At 43.3% G+C, this 19,856-nt stretch overlaps 1 long non-coding RNA gene across 2 annotated transcripts in view; it reads left to right on the plus strand.

Moving 5' to 3' along the window:
- Nucleotides 1-18,943, plus strand: part of LOC306650956 — a 34,245-nt gene extending 15,302 nt beyond the window's left edge. Inside the window, exons 2-4 of one of the 2 annotated variants that reach the window (XR_013761066.1) lie at nucleotides 13,186-13,283; nucleotides 16,639-16,905; nucleotides 18,855-18,943. This is a non-coding gene — a long non-coding RNA (uncharacterized lncRNA). Of the gene's footprint in view, nucleotides 1-13,185; nucleotides 13,284-16,638; nucleotides 18,010-18,854 lie in introns of those variants that run through there. The other variant, XR_013761067.1, reaches the window with a different exon arrangement.
- The last annotated feature ends 913 nt before the right edge of the window (nucleotides 18,944-19,856 follow it).

The raw sequence follows: 19,856 nt of genomic DNA on the forward strand, positions 1-19,856 counted from the left end.
ACTCCAGGCTTTGGCTACAGCCTTGCTTTTGCTTTGTGATGAATATTTGCTCCTCCTTCTGCTCCTCCTCTGAGCTGGTCTGTCCCAGAAAAAAAGTCAGTGTCCTCTCTCTCCATAGTGCCTGGGAAATCCCACGGCACCCTTTGGGGAAGTCGGTTACAACTAGAGAGTTACTTTCTGGAGCCAGCATGAGTTCCCTCAGAAGAGTCCATTTTGCAAAGATGCTACCAGCTCTTCCCTTGGGATCCTATGAGTCTCATTCAGCAGCACATTCTGGGCTCTGCTAAGTCCCAGCTACTTGGACTCATTCACACTGGGAGGGAATGAAGGACCAAAGACACTTTGGTTTGGAGGGATCAGGCAGTGCTACTGAAGAGGGGAGAAGACCCAGACAGAAGTTTGGGGACTTTGAGAAGACAACTTTGGTTAACTGGAAATGCCATTTCTGCCATAACTTCTAGAACAGGGATTTGGTTGTCCTGCATGCAGGTCATTCCTAAACAGCACAATTCCCTGTGAAGGAAGTGGAGCAGCTGAGAGGACAGCCATGTCAGAGAGCAGCATGTGGCACCAGTGCCAAAGGCAACTCCTAGTTCTCTAGGACCTCTGGCCTCGGGAAAGTTGAGCCCGAGGAATGCTTTGGGGAGAGACAGACCCAGTGGATGGCTACTCCCTTAGCCTGGAAGACAAAAAGCATATTCTTCCTTCCATCCATCCATCCTTCCTTTCTTTCTTTCTTGTATTGGGGATTGAACCCAGGGGTGCTTTACCGCTGAGCCCTATCCCCAGCCCTTTATATTTTTTTTATTTTGAGACCGGGTCTCACTAAGTTGCTTAGGGCCTTGCTATGTTGTAGAAGCTGGCCTAGAACTTGATATCCTCTTGCCTTAGCCTCCTGAGTTGCTGGGATTACAGGTGTGTGCCACTGCACCTAACATCATTTCTTTTGATTTCTTTTTAAATATCTATAACAAATTTAAGGCAGCTTTCAATGATCCATTCAAGGGCAAAGTAGGCCATTTTGTAGAGGGAAAGGGAAACTTCATGAACTCCCTGATGGGGTGGAGTCAAAAAGAATGAGGAAACTCCATGAACTCCATCTTCAACCCTCTGGGATCAAGGACAAGGACAATGAGAAGAACTCTGTGTCATTCTGTGACTACTGAAACTCTCGTTATCTTTTTCCTGTCTCCACTTTCCTAGTCCTTCCAGAACTGGTGGTGAAGTTATTCCCAGAGACCAGAGGACAAGAGAAATGCCCTCTCAAAGGCCCTTTCCTCCTCTGTGCCATGTTTAGACCCCCTGGAAGGAAAGCATTTAGGACCGATGGGGTCATGTAGAGGAAGGACCCTGAAGACAGCCTTCAACGACATGCAAGGTCCGACCTCTTCATCAGTGAACCTAGAGACACTAACACAGGAGCCAGACTGCCTGGGTTTCAGTTCCAGCTCATTCACTGACCAGCTGCATGGCCTTGAGTGCATGACTTCATCTCTCTGAAACCTCCATTTCTTCACCTGTGAAGGGATCATAATTACACTAAATTGTTAAGAGTGTGATGAGGTTTAAATGGATTAATGCTGTGAGGCCCTTAGAACATGCCTGGCAGAGAGCAAAGAGTAAATGCTATATAAGTGTTTGTTAATGCAAATACATAACTAAAACTAAAGCGAGACCGGTCTGTACCTTGTTCTTTCTGTCCTTGGCCTCCAACACTGCTGAAATAACAGCTACTGTTATAGCAAAGATCAGCTGGGCACAAGGACCCGGAAAGCAAACAAACAGTACAGGCAGCCCTCCCCCATCTTCTGGACTCTGCCCAGGGATGGTCTCCACCCGGGGATGGTCTCCACACTGCTCAGCCTGCCAGTTCTGTCCCCTGGGTCCTTGCCTTGGCCCTGGTGGTGATGATGACCTCACCTGCCTTCACCCTCAGCTCCTCCCTTATCTCCTTATCTCAAAATCACTATCTTTACTCTCATCAGATTGGGGACTTGAACCCAAGTTGGCAACAGGCCTGAAGTAGAAAGAAAGAATTCAGAACAGGGAGGGTAAATGACCAAGGGCCCTTGTATCAAAGTTGTTTGGAAGACCTATGGATCACTGCAGTCTTGCTGTGACCTGCACAAGTGTTTATTTCATTTTTGGGTCCAAGTCTAGCCAAATTCTGAAATTTGAGAAATTGTTTTCTAAGGTTGCTTTCTCTATCCTCCTTTTTTGCACCTTGAGCCTACCCCAAGCTTATCACCCTGATTTCTGATCAGGGGGGTGTGCCCTGTCTGGTATCGGAATGTGCCAATTTGACTTCCATGTACTTCTGCCTGAGGATTACCCATAGGTATCCTGAGTCACAGCCCAGCTCACATTAACAACATATTTGATATATTAGAAGGACAAAATGTAGGTAACGGAACTAGCATGCATGCTAGCACCAGGGCCATAAGTAGCTCTGCTGTGGGAACCTCTGGAGAGTCAAAGCAGGAGAAAGGCCAAGAGGAAGGAGATGGGGCCCAGCAGGCCAGAGCAACAGGAGGCATCCTGCAGCACTGGGGGAGCAGTGGGAGCAGTGGTGGGGTGAATGCTGGCAGTAGAGGTACAGAAATGGCACTGCAAGAAGTGGTAATGGGGAGGACTGGCAGTCTGGAGGCAGACTGGTGACAACACCACACTTGAGGGAGCACAGGTGGGCAGCTACAAGGCTTGCAATAACCTGTGGCAGTGGAAAAGTCAGATAACCAAATGGGACGCTGGGCACTGCAATGCCCCTACCCCAGGGATATTGAGGGTGAAACGATGAAAGGAGACCTGAGGTCTTAACAGTTCTGCAGGTGGGAAAAGACTTTTGAGTTAGTGCAGTTTAGGTCTAATGGCTGATGTGGCTTCGAGGCTAACAGATGGAAACTTTTCACCTTGTAAGCGCAGCATGTGGCAGCTGCTTCCAAACCCCTTCATATCCTCCCTCAAGGTTTCTCAACCAAGCTGGGAGATAAGTGGGATTCTCGCTAGCGGAAGGAGAGACAGGCTTCGACAAGAACCTTGGCTTTGCCAGTTCTTGGCAGAGCTGGGACTCAAACTTAGGTCAGGGTGACTTTGAAGCCCATGTTCCTTCCATTGGACCTCACTGTCATCCCATCTGAAGTTCCTCCCTGGCTTCCATTGCCCTTAGGATAGAATTCAATTTCTGCTGTCCAGGAACCATTTTTTTTCCTGATATATCCCACTACCCATTTCTTCTTGTCCACATTCTCTTCATTCATCAAAGTCTAGCTCAAAAGTCATCTTGTCCACCAAATCCCGACCACCTTGAATTCATACCTCCATCCCAGGGGATGGAGATGGAGATGCCTCTGTGTGTGTGTACACACATGTATGTTCATGCTCATGTCTATAGGGGGAGATCAGAGCACAGGGGACAAGCGTTTCTTTCATGGAAGCTGATTTTTGGTGTTATGTGGCCCACAACCTCTCCACCCAGACAGCCAAGCAGCAGGGAAGGGGATTGATTCCCTCAGGGCAAGGGTTGGCCATTCATTTTCTGTGGTTGGTAGATCCCAGGAGCAGTTCCTGTCCAGCTTCTCCAATGACTCTTCCTCTTCCTCCTTCTCTTTCTCCTTCTCCACCTCTTCCTTGTGGAATAAGTTGGTGATTATGGTCCAGTAAGTATTTTAGTGAATTCCATTTGGGCCTGGCTGAAGCCCTGTGTGGGCCAGTTAGCTTGGCTGACTTCCATGATCACAGAATGAATCAGATCCTGAGTCCCACCTGAGTCCTATACTCAGCCAGGTGTGTTACAAACCTGTGATTTCTCCTCAGGGGTCTTGCACTGCAACAGGACACATGGTTAGAGCACACTGGGGCTTGCTGAGGTTCCGGTCCATTCCACTCATGTCTCCATGTGATGGTCTTTGGACACTCTCCCAGACATCTCTCCTCGTCAGCAGCCAGAACTCTACTTCTCAACCATTTTGGGTTCTTCTCTCACCATTTCCTCTCCCTCCATACTACGCTTCTTTCTGTCCCTCTTCCCATGTTTCCTCTACCACAGGGTATTTGCCTGTTCTTTTCTCTCTGTCTGAAATGTGCCACCCCTTCCTTACCCTCTTGGTCCTATGGTCTCCTCTTCTTTTCAGTCTCACCTCAAGTGTCACTTGGTCTGGAAGATCTCTCTGACATCCTGGCTAGGTTGACTTCTTCTGTTATTCCCCTTACTGCCTTTGCCACAGTTTCTGCCATCTGCCTCTTAATGTTTCCCCAGTCTTGGGGATGACCATGACAATAAGCTCATGGCTGCCTCTCTCCCACATGTCTATCATTATCTTGGGAGACATCAAGTTCCCTGTCCATGACCCATCTAATATCTGAGTTCTCTGAGTCTAAAGCTCCTTAATTGAAAACCCTTGCTCCTCTACTCCTTCTCAGCCCCTCACACCCAAAGCAACATCTGAGGCCTTGTCATTGCCCGGGATTACTGTCCTCTCTCATTACTGAACTTCAAGCTCCCATTCCCCTGCCACACCCCCCTGTTCTGGTAATAGACCTTTCTCCCTCACTCTTATTACATCTGACTTTTCGCTTCACCAGATCTTCCTCTCCCTTATCCTATGCTCTTCCTCTCCGTTTATCAGCATCTCCTGGTCTGATTGCCCTCACTTGGTCTAAACTACATTACCCATCACCCCCACTTACTAACACACATTTAACTCTCCTGTTCCTGTGACCTTCTACTACAGCCATCCTGTCAATCTTTACCTCCAAGTAAAGCATGCAGGGCCTCTGTGTGTATCATTCCTACTAATTAGAGCGCTCTTTCTCTAGAAATCATCATGGCTCACTCTTTCATTTCTTTTAGACTTCTGTACAAATGCCAGCTCTGCAGAGAGTCCTTCCCTGATCTCATTGTTTGAACAGTGCTTCTGTTACTCCTTATACTCTATTCTGTTTTATTTATTCTTCATAGCATTTACCTGGCATTATATTATGCATCTTCTTATTTTTGACATCTGCTATATCCTGGGGCCTAGAACACTGCCTGATGCTTAGTACGCACTTATAAATATTTGTTGAATGAATGCACAAATCCCAGGGCATTTTAACAATCTGTCTTCTCCATGGTGGAATACATCCCAACTTTGTGAATTGGGGTCACTCCAAGTTACAATGTCCAACCTTGGCAGGCCTCTTTGATGCTACTTGGTAATCATGCTATTTGTCCTGGGTTGGCTCCATTTCCCATTGCCCTCATTGACAATTCTAGACATTTACCCTTGTCCTCAAAATCTTACTCTGCTTGTATTCTATGACTGAGATATTTGGGTCTTTTCTGACTTTGCATTATACAGACAAGTACAATGGAAATCTATGCACAGGTAGGAGGATTTCTCCAGGGTCCATTTTAGCAGAAAAGTACACATTTTTCATTACAAGGATTCTGCCAAATTGCCTTCCAAGAAAAGCTCTCCAGTTTGCACTCCTACCAATACAGTGGGAAATTAGCTGTTTTCCACAGCCTCATCAATACTGGATAATATTAATGTTTTAAAATTTTATCAATTTGACGGGTGATAATTGGTCTCTTACTTTTTCATTTGTGTTTATTCCATTGCTAGTTTAAGTTGAGTATGTTTGTATGTGTGTATGTATGTATCTGTGTCTGTGTTTGCTGTTGGTCTATTTTTGTTTTTGAGATGAGACTCACTAAATTGTTGAGGTTGGCCTTGAAATTGTGATCCTCCTGCCTCAGGCTCCCAAATAGCTGGGATTATAGGTACATGCCATTGTGCCTGGCCTGAGTGTTTTTACATGTTTTATTTGCCTTTTATTTTTTCTTCATCTTTGAGTACCTGTTCCTTTCCTTAGCCCATTTTCCTAGTAGATTGTTTGTCTTTTCTTTATTCATTTAAAAAGGAGATCTTTAATATATTTTGTGTATTCCTCCTTTTTCTCCACATTTTTATTAGTGCATTGTGGTTGTGCATAATGGTGGGATTTGTTGTTACATACTAGTATATGCATACAATATAACAATATAATTTGGCCAATTTTCCAGCACTCCCCACCTCTCCCTTCCTCCCACCCCCATCTCCTTCCTTTTTTCTACTTGACATATTACAAATGTTTATACACCACAAGCATTTTTCTCCTTTTTAACTTTGTCTGTTTTTAATTTTAGAGAATTAATTTTTTATGTAGCTCCAAATATATCAAGATAAAGAACTCAAAAAACTTTACATCCAAAATCAAATAACCCAATTAATAATTGGGCAAATGAATTAAACAGATACTTTCTCAAAAGAAGAAATACAAATGGCTAACTATTGAATACATGAAAAAATATTCAATATCCTTACTTAGCAATTAGGGAAATGCAAATCAAAACTACACTGAGATTTCATCTCACACTGTCAGAATGGCAGCCATCAAGAATACAAATAATAGTAAAAGCTGGGGAGGATGTAGAGAAAAAGGAACACTTTTGCACTATTGGTGGGACTGTAAATTAGTATAATCACTATGGAAATCAATATGGAATTTCCTCAAAAGACTAGGTGTGGAACCATCATATGACCCAGCTACACCACTCACTCCTCAGAATATACCCTGAAGAATTCGTCATCTTACTACAGTGATACATGCATATCCATGTTTATAGCAGCACAATTCACAATAGCCAAACTATGGAATCAGCCTAGGTGTCCATTATGAATGAATGGATACAGAAAATGTGGTATATATACACAATGGAGTTAAATTCAGTCATAAAAAACAATGAATTTATGTCATTTGCAGGAAAATGGATGGAACTTTGAGACCATTACGCTAAAAGAAATAAGCCAAACTCAGAAGGTTAAGGGTCATATGTTTTCTCTCGTATGTGGAAGCTAGAGAAGAATAAAAAAAGAACGGTGGAGGGGAATATCAAAAATAGAAGGGAGATCAGCAGAATGGAGGAAAGGGACGATGGGGAGGATGGTGTGAAGGGAAAGAGGAAATACTGGGGAATGACATTGGCCCAAATATATTGTTTATTGTGTGCATGTGTGAAGATGTAATCACAAATTACACCATTAAATACAACTATATGCATCAATAAAACTTTTGGAAAAATAAGAAAATCAAAAAGCAAAATAAAGAAAACATCCCTGTTATGATTGTAATTGAGATTGCTGTACATGTTTAGGTGGATCTGGAGAGAATATCTACCTTTGTAAAACTGAGATTTTGTTTTATTTTTTAAACCCTAGAATATAACCAGTTGTTTTTTTTCCCACTGATTCAGGTATTTTATGCCTTTCTGTGAAGTTTGGCATCCTTTCCTGTGCCCTCTGTGGTCTGGTGTTACCCTAGCCACTCTATTAAAGGTGCTCTTGCTAAAGTCACCAGTGACCTTTGTGATACTCTCTCATTGGTATGTGTGGTGGGTCTGTGTCCATTCCCCTTGAAACTAGGCAGATTTTTTTGTGACTGTTTAGATCAATAGCAGATATTTAAAGTTATTTCCACTTATTTAGGTCTTATTTAACTTCTGTATACAATGTTTTTATAGTTTTCAGCACATAAGTCTTTTCCTGCCTTGATTAAATTTATTGGTGGACATTTTATCATTTTGCATGCTATTTTAAGTAATTTTAAGAATTTCTTTCTTAACTTCTTTTTGGATTGCTTGTTGCTGGTGTATAGAAACATGTGTCTTAGTTTGGGCTGCTGTAACAAGTTACCATAAACCGGGTGGCTTAAAAACAAATTTTATTTCTCACATTTTTGGAGGCTGGGTAGTCCATGATTAAGGTGCCAATATATTCAGTATTTGATGAGGGTATTCTTTCCTGGTTTGTAGATGATGGTCTTTTCTGGTGTTCTGACATGGAGCGGGGCAGGGAGTGAGAGAGAAAGCTCATGTCTTTTCTTAAAAGGCCAATAATCTCATCATAAGGACCCCACACTTATGACCTCTAACCCTAATTACCTCCCAGAGTCTCATTTCCAAATACCATCACACAGGAGATTAGAGTTTCAACATATAAAATTTGGGGAACACAATATTCAATCTATAGCACATGATTCTTACTCCTGAAACCTTAAGCTGCCATGGACATACACCAACTACCCTGAGACCTCCAGCCCATGAAATACCCTGAGATATCTCAGGCTTTGAGATACCCTGGAACTATGGGAAGACAGACAGAAATGCAGATCCAGCACCCAGCTACTTTGGCCACTGTATTAGTCAGGGTTCTCTAGAGGAACAGAATCAACAGGAAGTATGATTATAAAAAGGGGATTTATTAGATTGGCTTAGACAACCTGAAGCTGGATAGTTCACAATGGCCGCCTGCAGCTGGAGAGCTTGAAGAACCAGCAGCTGTGCAGTCCAAGAGGCAGAAACCCCAGAACAAGAAAGATTAACAGTGCTACCCTAGTCCAAGACCAAGGCTTCTGGAAACTAACTAGAGAATCACTGGCAGAATCCACTTTGGAAGTGAAAAAGCGAGAGTCTGATATCCTCAGACAATCGAAGCAGCAATCAAGAAGAGCCGAATTTGCATCTGTATCTGCTTCCTTGTTTTTCCAACTTTTATTCCATCCTATTGGGCGGTGCTGTCCATGCTTAGGGAGGGTCTCCACTTCAGTTCACTACCCCTCATTCCAGTCATTCCTAGACATGTCCTCATTGACACACGCAGAAGCCTCTTAATCATTGACATCTCTTAAGCCGATCAAGTTGACAATTCAGATTAACCCTTATAGCCACCTCCCCGAGTCAGTGTTTCTGCTCCAAGTACTTTCTTACTGCAACCATATAAGAGACCCTGACTCAGAGAGCTCAGTTTCCCCAATTCTCAATCCATAGAAACCATGAGAGATAATAATACAATGTTTTTGTTATTTAAATCTTTAAGTTCTCTAACATAGGCGTAGATAACCAGAATAACTTTCTAATTACAACATCTAAAGGATATTGACCTCTTTGTGGTAGCTGTTCCCTCTTTAAATTCTCCCCTTCTTTGACTTCCTTGATGATTGAGTTTTCTTCCTTAGTCTTCTTCTTACAACTCCTTTTATTCTGTCTTCCCCTAAATGTTCATGTTCCTGCCTCTACCCTCTTTTCTAATGAATTACACTCTCCCTGGAAAATGTCACTCATCTCCATGTTGACATCTCCAAGCTGATTCATGAAACCAACTGCCTACTGACAATCTCTACCTGCATATCACTCAGCATGTCCAAAATGAATCTCTTCCTTTCCCCAACATCTCAACATGTCTCTAACCACCCAGTTGCCCAAGTGTGTCTTGAAGGCCATTTCAAATCCCTCTTTCTTCCCTGCCTTCACATTCAGTCACCATGTCTTGTCAAACTCACCTCTAAATACATCTAAAGATCATCACTTCCTCTGCTTTTTGCCCTGGACTATTGCCACAGATACCAATTGGCTTATTTGCCTCTACTCTTTCCCTCTAATATACACTCTACACCATGATCAATGATTAAAATATAAGCATTGGCACTAGACAGATCTATTTTTTGTGTCCCCCATCTCTGCCCTTAACTGGCTGTCTGAACTTGAGTATGACATTTCCCTTGCTGAGTCTCAGCTTCTTCATCTGTAAAATGGTGATCATTTACCTACTTGCAAGGTTGGTACCAGGAATCAGATAGCACACTTGCAGCATTTAGACAGTGCCAGACACACAGTAAACATTCGATAAACAATTGTGGAATGTTTAAAAAGGGGACTTGGATGAAAAATGAGAATGGTTCTAGCAGCTCACCTTTGCTGAACACAAAAGCTCCAAACTCATGGACCACATCAGATATAGTCTGGCTGCCTGGGTCTGAATAGGAAAGGTTGCATTCAAGAAGATTAGGGGAGAGCATGGATATTAAAGACAACATATAGGATGTTTTACTGAGATCAGAGTAGCAACTAGGGCCTGGAAAACAGAGATAGCTCCTTAGAAGTTGAGGATACTGGGCCCAACTGGAGCCAGCACATCTGGAGCCAGACAGCAGAGGGCAGCAGAGGTTGATATGATTGTACTGCTCTGGGTGGAAGTGGGGAGCGGGAAAGAGAAACGCAAAGGAAGAACTAGGGGTCCTAATTGCAAGTGGAGGGTTGGCTAGGAGAGCTGTCCAGAGGATAGTAGTACTTTCAGGTTCACTCTCCATTACAGCCTGGGACGAAGATGGTTTAGGAAGTAGAGTGTCTTGGGAGTGAAGGAGGGGGTAGAATTCAGAGGTAGAAGCTAAGTGAGTTGGCAGGTTTGTGAAGTGTAGTAAGGAAAATGTGCTATCCTAGTCATGTGTCTATTAGTGCTTTCTTTCTTTTATAGGAGTCTCAATGATGTTTCTAAGGACAGACTTATCAACTGGGGACCCCAAATGGTAGAAATGCTTTTATTTGTGGTAGCTGGTAAGTTTATAGTACAGGTAGGGACCACATCCCAAGGGGTGGACTAAAGAAGCCTCAGAATCATGAGGAAACCAAGGCCCAGAGAGGGGAAGTAGCTTGCCTAAGTTCACATAGGATTAAGAGTGAAAGTTAACACATACTGAGAACTTGCAAGTGTTGCTGAACACATTCTTTGCATTACTCCAGTTAATCCTTAAAATAACCTTCTGAGCTTAGTGAGACTCTGTCTCAAGATAAAAAAAAAATATAAAGGGCTGTGGATGTAGCTCAGTGGTAGAGTTCCCCTGGGTTCAATCCCTAGTACCACACACATACATACACACACAAAAAATCAGATGTTGTGTTATACAGATGAGTAAACTGAAGCTCAGAAAGGCTGAACTATTTGTCCAAGGCTACACAGTGTTGTTTCCAGGATGTAAAACCCAGGTAGCCTGAGTGTAGGGCCTGTGCTCTTAACCACTGCATTTTGTCTTTGCCTAGGTCCAGGGTTAGGATTCTGCACTCCCAAATCTAGGCTTTTAATATTACTCTATATTGCCTTGGATGGGAATCCAATATCAGTAAATCAAATCTTAGTCTCAAATTAAGTGTAATAGAAAGGCAGTTTGCTACTTTAAGTGGATTCCCAGTTAATCCTTTTTTGAGATAAATACCACCATTTTTCTTCTCCTTCCACCTTCAATTTATATGCTTTGTGATGTTCCTACATTGTGTGAACTGTTCAGGGGATATGTGGTTGGTATACTTCCTACAGAGAATTACCACTGGTACGTGTTCTCCTTTAGGTGGCTTCTTTCCCATGTAGCTCTGGCCCTCCCACCAGGGCTGCCTTCCTACACTAGGTTGTCAGTGTAGGTCTAGGGACAGGGACAGTCAGTTAAAATGGTGATCCTCTATTTTGCTTTCTGTCTACTATTGCTTTTTGATAGGCAATCATTCTTACTCTTATTTAGTTCCCGACTGCATGGAGACCTTCATTCATTCACGAAATGCTTGCTGGGTGCCTATGCTGTGCCAAACATTATGCTAGTTCCTGGGGAAGATGTGCAGTTATGAATCAGGTATGCATGGTCTTTGCCCTTGTGAGGTTTCACATCTAGAAGGGAAGCATGTTGAATTATTTCCCCTCAATTGCCCCTAACTGGAATTGAGAAATAGCCATCTTATTCATACCCACCGCCTTAGTTTGAGCTCTTGCCATTGATCTCTTCCTTGGATCACTGCAGCTGGTCTGCCAGTCTCTGCTTCCTCCTCCCAGCCCCCACCCCAGCCTGCACAGAGTAGACAGCAGCAGACAGACCCCACCTTTGAAAACATCCCTTCTGACATGTCACATCCTTCCCCTGCTTAACCTGCTCAAAATCCTTCAGTAACTCCCCATTTCCTGTCAAATGGAGCCCAAATTCCTTCACCATCTGGCCATATTCAAGCAACTCTGAGCTGTTCCAGACCTATCCTCCACTCTTTACACCTGTTTCCTACTATCCCTGTGCTCCAGTAGAGGAGGTCTACTTACTGTCCACGTATGCTGACAGTACACTCCTTACCTTTAGCTCTGCTTCAAACTCTACCTGGCCTTCAGAAGCTCCAAATGGGGTACCATCTCCTAAAGGACTGCCCCCTTCCTCTGCTCTTCCTTCTCTGTGATCCTGGGCTCGAGACCTGGCTGGCATGAGGATCAAATGAGATGCTATCCTGGGCAAGTGCTTTGTATTGCGTGATAGGAGGCTGTCTTCATATCTGCTCTATGGTTTACAGACATCATCTCATTGAGTCCTCATAACACTCTATGAAATAGTTCATATGTACTAGGCTCATCATTCAGATGAGGAAACAGGCTCAGAGAAGTGAGGTGTCTGGCCTAGACCACACTTACAGAGGCCTATCTGGGGAGCCTGTGCTCTTTCACGAAGTGGTTCATTAGACTGATGATTTGAACCCCAGCTCAGTCTCATTTTAGTAACCTATAGTGTCATTCTAGATGGCCTTTAAGTTCTTTTTTTCCACATTTTTTATTGGTGCATTATATATATTATATAAAGGTAGAATTTTTTGTTACGTATTCATATAGGCATGCAATATAACAATATAATTTGGCCAGTATTGCTCCCCACCACTTCCTTCCTCCCTCCCCATCTCCCTCTTCTTGGTCCCTTTCCTCTACCAATCTTTTGATATTATTGAGATCTACCCTACTTTTCTTTTTTCCTCTCTAGCTTCCACATGAGAGAAAACATACTAAAACCCTTGACCCTCTGAATTTGACTTATTTCACTTAACTTGATGATCTCTAATTCCATCCATTTTCCTGCAAATGACATATTTTTCACTCTTTTTTATGACTGAGTAAAGCTCCCTTGAGTTTATACACCACATTTTCTTTATCCACTCATCTGTTGATGGACATCTAGGCTGGTTCTGTAGTTTGGTCACACTCCTTGCTTTAAGAAAAAAGGATTTTCTGAAAATCCCGTCATGGGGCAGATCATTTCAAACCATTTTATAATTTATCCTTAGACTTTAAGTTCTTTTTAAAATAAGCAATATATAAGATATATATCTCTCATAAAATAAGATATATATATATTTTTTGTTTGTTTGTTTGTTTTGCTTTTAAATCTTTTGCACTTGACTTTTGAAAGTCTATTGCTGTTTTCTTGGTCCTACTTCTGTTTCTATTTTGTCATTGTTTTGTGGTTCTAAACCACCTCAAAGTCTTTGGGAAACGAGGTAAGGGTAATAGAACATGCTCTTCTTGTCTCCACTCGCAGTGCCCAGGAGAGACGTGGACACCTGTGCTGGACAAGGATTGTCAACCTTGTGCTCTGTGAGGCTCTGAGGAAAAGGCAACACAAATCAGAATCCAAAGGTCAGTTCCTTTTGTGAAATAAAAGGGTGCAGAATCTGTGCCAGGTCCTCTATCAAAATGCCAAACTGTGGTACGGACTCGATTTCCTTCCATGGTTTTATTTTTATTTTTCAGGGGCCATCAGGTGGTAACGGATGATTCATGCTTTACTTACTCTTCATGTTTATTTCCTTTCCTCGACCTTCGGATTTTTTTCCTCTTAATGTTTGTTCCGGGTTTTGACAAAGCACTGAGCTACTTGACTTGTGTTGGTAGCTTTTTCCCCCTAATATCTTCTTAGGGAAAAAAATGAAAGGAAGTGACAGTATTCCCAAACCATCTTTTATTCCATCAGTGGATGGATTGCACCTGCTACTCTTAAGGTCACTCTCCAATTGTTTCCTTTTACAGAAAAACCTCGTTGGAAGATAATTCATGAGTACCATATGAGGATGACTTGGGTTGACCAGGCCTTACCCTTGGGCCTTGCCCACTATTAGCAAATAGATGGATTGAATAAATGGAGTGTGAGCACTGAGTTTTCAAATTTCAAGGCAACAGGCTTTGTCATTCCTTGGGCAGGGTCATTTGCATACCAATGATTGATGCTGAGAATTCTTTCCATTTCATTAAGACAAGTCTCCTAAGACCTTGATTAGGCTACCATTTGTTAGCCTACTTGGAATTACTGTGAATTATTCAAAGCAATAAAGCTTCATTTCTTTATAAGTAACCTACAATACAGATGGTTCACTAATTTGAAAGGCTACCTCCAATTAGTTTGAGTAAGTGAGGTTGGACTGCATTCAATAGCAATTTATTGATTTCTTTCATCAGACAAATCACTCTCTCTAGGCAAGAATTCTTTTTAATAGCCTTTGTACCTCAGGAAGACTGGAACAGTGGGCTCTCCCTTGCAACAAAGATGTGGTGTCCACTCACCTGTCTTTGAACTGGAACCTGAGTAATAGGGATTCCTTTGCACTGATGTTCATGGTCTTGTCCTTTGTGGCTAAAAATATGAGCTAAAGTTTAAGGTTAGCATATGGCTAGGACTCTATCCTCTGAGTGGTTGTGTGTGATGATGGTCAAGTTGCTGTTAGGTTTGAATTTCCTCATTCTGCAATCTTATACTCAGCCTTTGAATGAGATGAAGGGCAGCTAAGTACCAGGTTCACTCTGTGAACAGGGTTCAGGAATATTCTGGGCTAGAGGTAGAATTTGGTCAGTGGCCAGGACTAGAGACTGTGGATGAAGAACTAAGCAAAGAGGGTCTTCCTTTTCTAATCCTGACTGCCTGCTCATAGGTAGTCCTATATTCTATCCTACTGAGCTTAAGACACAAGACCTCAGTGGCATTTAGAAGAGACTGATATTATGGGACAAAGACAATTAGGAAGATGAGGAATAATACATTTTTATTTCCTGCCCAGCATGTTAGCACTTTCTATGCAGAAGACTAGAGGAAGCTGGTGCAAGGACACACACCTGTAATCCCAGCTACTCAGGAGGCTGAGGCAAGGAGGATTACAAGTTTCAAACTAGCCTTAGCAATTTAGTGAGACCCTGTCTCAAAATAAAATAAAAAGGACTGGGAATGTAGTTCAGTGGTAGAGCACCTACTTAGCATGCACAAGACCCTGGGTTCCATTTCCAGTATTGGGGAAAAATACAGCAAAAGAGAGAGAGGTTCACTCCCACAGCTACTAGTGTAGCAAGGAATCATCAATATAAATATTTGAAATGAAAGATTTTCTTTTCTGTGAATATCTCAGGGATCCTGACTATGGAATGCTCCTGGGATGTATTTCAGGCAAGTTGTCTGTTCTCTGCTTCCACTAAGGGTGGAGAAGAAAGGAGATGGGCTGGGCCACCTTGCGCATGCTTGAATTATGAAATGACAATAGAATTCCTGCTCCGAATGCTAGGGAAATGGGTTTCTCTGATCTCCTGGGAGGAATTGTAATTACCAAGTTTTGAAAAGCCTAGGGAATGTGTAACTGAGGGCTGCTTTTCATTTGGGACAGGAAGAGACAGACACGGAGGGTGAGACTGATAAGTAAAAGGGCGTGAAGCACTATTTCCCCCTGCAGGATGCTGGAGCTGGACTGGGGAAGATGCAGCAGGAGGTGGTGGTGGTGATGGGGGAATCTACCCTACCTGACCTAAATGCTCACAACTATTATATGAGCTCATTATCATTGTCACTGTACAGATTGGGAAACCAAGTCACAGAAAGATGCAGAGGTTGCACAGCTGGTGAATTGCTGATCTGTCATTTGAACTCCAGAACCTCTTGGTGTTATGCTTATTGAAAAGATCAAATCCATCTGGAATAGCAGAGAGATAAGAGAAGAGAGAGGTAGAGGGGATTGTGGTAATGTGGCACACCTCAAGTACCCTGAGGTGGCCTCAAGGTCAAGAGGTAGCCCAGTGTAATAGTTAAGAGTGCACACTGGGCATGCAGTCATCTAAACCAATGGTCTAAGCCAACAGCAGTCTGTGTTCAAATCTCAGATGTTCCATTTCCTGGCTGTGTGACTTTGGGCAAGTTACTCGATGTCTCCATGCTTCAGCTTCTTCATCTGTCAAAGGAGTAGGGATGATGATAGTGCCTACTTCACAGGGTACTGTGAAGATTGAATAAATCGATATAGGAGCGTGCCTGCCCATGCCTGACATGCAGTGAGGGCTCCCTAGCTATCTCACATTTAGTGAAGCAATGAAATATACAAGCATTGGGTCTGTAGTTGGTTGGGAGCTCTTTGAACCTCAGTTCCTCCCTACAACCTACTTTAGGGTCGATGTGAGACTCAAGTGAAGCAATATATGAAGAGAACAGCACACAATGACTACTAGATTCCTAGCAGCTGTTCTGCATTATTACATCAGTCTGAGGTTAACTAACCCGAAGATAGAGTCCACATTCTCCTGTTGGCCTAGGATCTGTGAGTTCAAACATTGCATCAAATGAATTTGTGACAAAGGATGGAGAAAACCTGTTGCTTTGCAAGGAATTCTGCTTTAAATATAAGTGACCTTCTATCCTACTGACAGACTGTGAAAAGGGGAAGGGCTGTGGCTTCAGATACCACTGGGCCTAGATCTAGAGTCAGCCTTGCAAGGTGTAGAGCCAATGGTAAGAACTGATCCTCCAGAGCCAGATCTTCCTGGGTTCAATTTTCAGCTCTGTCACATATTGTGTGACGTTAGGCAAGTCACTTTACCTCACTGCCTCAGTTTCTTCTCATTGGAAATGGGGAGAATATTCGTACCTTCCTCATAGGGGTGTTATAGGGATTAACTACAGAGACGTATGTAGAGAACTAAGAGCAATGCCTGGCATGTGGTCTGATATTTGTTGATTTCTTTCCAGAGAAACCAGGGAAATGAATGAGAAATGAAGGAAGGCTGTGACCAGCGATCCTCTCCACCCTCTCCCCTTCCTCACCGGCTGGAAGATGCTCCTGTCCAAATGGGAAATTGAAGCCAAAATAGCACAATAAAGGAAAGGAAGCGCTCCGGGAGCAGATGGGCTCCCACTTGCAGTCCTGAGGAATGTGCTGACTATTCAGGAACAGGACTTTGGCAGTCACTTAACACAATCACGAAGCAAAGGGAAATGATCAAGTCTGTCACCAGGGTCAGTGCCAATTTGTTTAAGAAAGTGGTGAGGCTGAAAAAGGAGGATGTGGGGAATGAGGGGCCCTAAACATTCCTGGAGCCAGTTTGCAAAACCTGGGCAGCAATCCCAGGTGAATGTACTGGAGACCTGCCCTGCCCACATGCCTTTTCAGAGTTCCAAAGTGAGCAACCTTAACCACGATGAGCAGGGGCTGGTAGCTCACATGGGGCTTGGTCAATTTAGGCTCATATGCTTCCTTTATTCTATTCCACAAACCTGTATTGAGTGTCTACTCTGTGCCAAGCACTGGGCCAGGTCCCAAGAGGGATGCTGGGAAGGATGATATAGGTAAGGTCCTTGTCCTGGAAGATCTCAGAGTGGGATGAGGCTTGCTGCCTACAAATGGGAAAAACATCTGAGAAACACTGAGGGGTCATGGACGAACAGCCACCCCCATCCCAGGGGGTTTATTTGGAAAAAAAGAGAATGTCTGGAAAGGATAATGCTTAACATTAGTGGGGGTGTTATTTCCTGGGGAGATGTAGAGGGGCCATGGCATCCTGTAAACTCATTATAGGAAAGGTTTCTGCTTCTGTCAATTCCTTGACCAGTAGCTTTACACCTAAAGAGACTCATAAGCAGGGCATTTAGAATGGGATCCTGCCAGATTTGATTGAGTGCCTATTATGTGCCATGCACAATGCCAAGAACTCTGCCATACTTTAATATCATAGATAATCTAGTTGAGGTGAATTTCATGTAAATACTGAATGATTAGGCATGGATGTAGAAAGGCCTATGGTCATAATATAACCTGGTGGTTCTCAAAATGTGATACCTAGACCAGCACTATCAGTTTAACCTTGGAATGTGTTAGAAATGAAAATTATAAGTCCTATCCCATATACACTAAATCAGAAACTTAAGGGGTGTGTACAACCATCTGTTTTAATAGCACTCCTGGAGACACTGATGTACGTGCAAATTTGAAGACCACTATTTTAACTTAGTGATCTTTAGAAGAGACTCTGGGTTGCCATGGAGGCTCTGGGGGATATCTCTGGGAATGGAGAGGGGATAAGAGCAGCTCTGTTTTCATCTGCCTTAGATGTTGAACTGCCACAGCAGATTTTGCTTAAAAAACAATAAAAATGTTTGAAAACCATGATTCCAGTCTAACCAACTACCTTCTCTACTTTATTCACTGTGCCTCATCATCTGTACAGATGGTTAACATCAAGGCCCTAAGAGGGGAAGGCTGGGAGGCAGGGTTGGGACAAGCACCCAGGCCTCCTTACTTCCAGCCCAGTGCTTTGAGAAATTTCAGGCTGCCCACTCATGAGAGAGGAAACAGGAAGCAAACCTGTGAGCAATCCTCAAAGATCCTGGGGCTGTCTGCTTCTGTTTCTTGCCATGCCGGAAAGGCCAGAGTCTTCTTGTGTTCTTGGAGGAAACCCTTCCGCTTCCTCTTTCCTCCTATAGCCCAGGACTTGTAGTCCCAGAATAACACCCAGCCAGTCACTCTAACCCCAGCCTTCATCTCAAGGTGGAACCTCATGGAATATGTACTTGAACTCCCAGCCTCTCTATTCCTCAGTCAGAGCTCTCAGGCATACCTGATGTCTGAGACTTTGCTCACACCAATCCAAGCAATGCACTGTCATTACCCTCACACTATGATCTACTGTCACCGTGATCCTCCCCTGAGAGGTTGCTGCATCCTGTAACATGTCTCTCCCTCCCCAGCCTTTAACACTCCTAGACTTAGTGCCCCAGCAGGTGGCTCACAGGGCCTGGTAAGTGGGCAGGGGAGGTGGTGGGTTTGGGGTCGGCCCCACCTGCAGTCAAAGCTCAGAGACCCAGCTGGAAGGACTTTCCCACTGCTGCTTGTGCCCTTTCAGATGTTAGGCATTACCTTCGACTTCAGACTTGAGCCTCTGCCAATCTCTGATGGCTATCTTCCCCAGAGCAAGAACACTTACTCCAGCCGCGTCTATGGTGAGGGAGAATGCAGTGACTCCTCTAGGTGCCAACTGAGGACACCGCCAAGGCTGAGGCAGGAGCCTACGTGAACGAAGTCAAGGCAACTGCATTGTGGTGTGTGAGTCAGCTGCTTGGCTCTTCCTTTCTGTGTATGTGTATGTGGTGGGGGAAGTAGATTCTGGAGGAGTAAGAGACTAAAGAGAAATTGGAAATATGACCACTAAAACACTAAATTTTGCAGGCTATGTCAGCTCATCCCCCACCCTCCCTGTCAAAAGAGCATTTGAAACCCTAGCCTGGCCCAACCCTGTCCTACCTCTTAGCCTCTGTGGACTGGCTTATAGCAGGAATTTCACAGTTGATGTGAAGCTGGCAGTGTGGCGGAGATAGCAAAAGGGCTCAGGAGTCAGATGGATGAACATTCAGATGTAAACAAAGGGCTTACCTCCTTGCATTTCAGTTTTCTCAGCTCTAAAAAGGAGATGGTAATATTAGGTTGAACCATATGAAAATGCTATTTTGTAGGTCAAAAATTTGAATATTGTTGGTTTCATACAATTCCACCCAATAGTACTTTCCTCTCAGGGTCACTGTGCAGATCAAATGAATTAATACACAAAAATGTGTATTAAGCCTAAATACAGTGGTCATGTTTCCAATTTCTCTTTAGCCCAATAACAAGACCCTTAAAGTGCAAGAAGTTTAATCAAGAATCAATAAATGGGATGGACTCACACTAAAAAGCTTCTTTTCAGTAAAAGAAACAATCAATAATGTGAAGAGAGAGCCTACAGAATAGGAGAAAATACTTACCACACGTACCTCAGATAAAGCATTAATCTCTAGGATATATAAAGAACTCAAAAAACTTAACATCAAAAAAATAAATAACCCAATCAATAAATGGGCTAAGGAACTGAACAGACACTTCACAGAAGAAAATCAACAAATATATGGATCAACAAATATATGAAAAATGTTCAACA

Source organism: Sciurus vulgaris, assembly GCF_902686455.1.
Source record: "Sciurus vulgaris genome assembly, chromosome: X".
NCBI classification, from domain to species: domain Eukaryota; kingdom Metazoa; phylum Chordata; class Mammalia; order Rodentia; family Sciuridae; genus Sciurus; species Sciurus vulgaris.